General features: G+C 37.2%; 1 pseudogene; it reads left to right on the top strand.

The window, feature by feature from the left end:
• Window positions 1–1,279: 1,279 nt before the first annotated feature.
• Window positions 1,280–2,438, top strand: LOC103251953 (annotated as a pseudogene).
• The last annotated feature ends 79 nt before the right edge of the window (window positions 2,439–2,517 follow it).

Consider the following 2,517-nt stretch of genomic DNA (forward strand, 5'->3'; position numbering starts at 1 on the left):
ACCTCTCTGTGGGTTGGAATTAGGGAGAGATGGTGGCTCATTTCATATTCTAAATGGAAATTGTATTTCAAGAGAATGGCTTCATTTGTGTAAGCATTATCCTTATGTAATTAGTCACTCTTTCCATCTGCTGGACTCGAGATAACAGCACAATCCAACAGATATGTCTAGACACTGTTAACTCAGGCAGGGTTGTACTGAAAAGATGTGTTTGTGAGCAGTCGCCTGTCAGAAGAAAGATCTTCTTTAGTTTATCCTGCAAGCAGCACTGGAAATCTGGAAGCCAAGTATGCAGCCTGGGTGAGGCAGGTGATGAGGCTTGTACCAAGAGAATGGGTTTTCTGGGTAACAGAGCCCGTGACCTTGACATTAACTGTTTCTCAGGTACACACCTCCTTCTTTGGCTTCTGGGCCATGGTAGTTGAGCAGCCTTCCCTGGACTGGAAGCACAATACATTGATTTAAACCGTTCTTAACATTTAAATTCCAATAACCATTTTCCTATTGTAAACTCATGTAACTAGAATGTTTTCTTTTTTTTCTCCCAAATCACTTCACAAATAAGAAAAAGAGGTACAATGCAAGGTCTTTAGTGAGCCTTGATTAGCATTCAAGACTATGTCTTAACCTTCCTTCATGGATTTGCTTTAAACATATAAACTGAAAACTCCAAAAATTATTTGTCGACTAAAGTTTATAACTAAATAATATAGTATATCAATTGTCTTCAAAGTATACCCAATTTATAGCATGTGTGCTCAATTGCCTCTATTATAATATTGGATTTAGAGAGTGGCTGCTTACAAGGAACCTAACTAAAGTAGGAAATACATTTTATGAAAAATGCTTTTTCTGCATTTTAAGAGATACTTTCCTGTTTGTATTAAGTGTGCTGTAACTTTGTAAGAGAATCATACTGGTACATTGCAGAAAGAGGCAAGGCATGCACAAGCATATTGAACTGCCTCTGACCCTGAACACATTGCCTGCCTGCCATAGTGGTAGACAATTCCCAGACACGTTTCTATGTTCAATTTGTTGTAAGTTCAACAAATTTAGCCTAGGTAGCCAACTAACACGATCAGCTATATAGTATCGTATATATTTGACAGACTATATTGACACTGGTTGGAGATAAATAATACATTAAAAAACACAAGAGTGAATCATTAAATTTCATAACTTGAAGGTTTGTATATAGGGGACTTACTGTATTCCTTTTGTATAATGTGTTGTTCTGTTTGTTTTGTTTTGTTTGTCTATTTTTGGAACTACCTAGGATGACCTTGCCCCACCTGGGACTCCCCTGTTCAGCCCAGTTGTAGCTTACGAGGTGTACATACCTAATGTATATATTCCAGGGAATGCATTTAATTCACATCTTGAAGTCCGAGAAAAAAACTGGCGATTTCACAACTGAGGATCTTAACTTCCGACCAGATGAACTGATCCAAAACAATAAAGACCAGACCATCATTGGAAGCAAGCATGACACGGAAGAAAAGTGTGAAACTCAAATTCAACAAAGCAGATTGCCATCACCCAGCACGCAGGATACTGGGCTGGTCTTAAACAGCAGCAATGCATAAGTTCTCATTCATATGGCACTCTGGTGATGCCGACTCAGTCCAGCCCTCTCCTGAGAAACCCACCTCCAGCAGCTTACCTCTGACATACTTAAATCCCATGACACCTATGACTCCTGTTTCAGAATGTTATGGGATAGTGCCTCAGCTGCAGTAAGTTTTTCCTTTTGTTTCAATTGAGTAATGCTTCTGGATACATTTTCTATGTGCCTGGATGTGATGGCAACTAATTTTAGAATGATAGCATAAGGAAGAGACTTTCGGATTGCATTATTTATTTTAAGAGTTCATCACGGATTGTGGCTTTAGACAATGTGATTATTTGTAAAATGAAGCATGAATTCTTGATCCTTCAATAGGGAGCTGATGATTAATAGATACGCTCTTGAAGGACTGTATCATTTGTGATGAAGCACTGAAGTTCCTGAAAATTGTGGCTGTGGTTGAATAAACACAAAGACCATAAAGGTGCAAAATTGAATTTGATTTGCACCTTGATTCAAAAATATATTTTTATTTTGAGGTATTATTTTGTTACAGAACTAAAACTTAATTTTAGACAGCTAACCATGACATTTTAGAAACTGCTATTCACTACTTCATTTTGGAACTTTACATTTTACTAGAGACCATGTCACCACTGTGCGTTCCCATCTGTAATAATTCTCCCCCCAGGAAGTTGCTAAGTCACAACATATAAAATGAGGAAATGAATATGTTGCTCTTGTCCTTTCTTCTCCTTTTAAAATTGACATACTTTTCTAAATTACCATTTATTCAGAAATATAGTTTCCACTGTAAACTTCACCTGCAATTTGGATGTGAAGAAAACAGCTGTGCATGCAAAAAAATGTAGAATATAACCCAGAGACAAGTTTTCTCGGTATTCCTTTCAACAATTAGCTTCTCTATAGATTGACTTTCCTATCTA

This window comes from Carlito syrichta, unplaced genomic scaffold, assembly GCF_000164805.1.
Source record: "Carlito syrichta isolate Samal-C Ts95f unplaced genomic scaffold, Tarsius_syrichta-2.0.1 Scaffold60883, whole genome shotgun sequence".
In the NCBI taxonomy this organism is placed as follows: domain Eukaryota; kingdom Metazoa; phylum Chordata; class Mammalia; order Primates; family Tarsiidae; genus Carlito; species Carlito syrichta.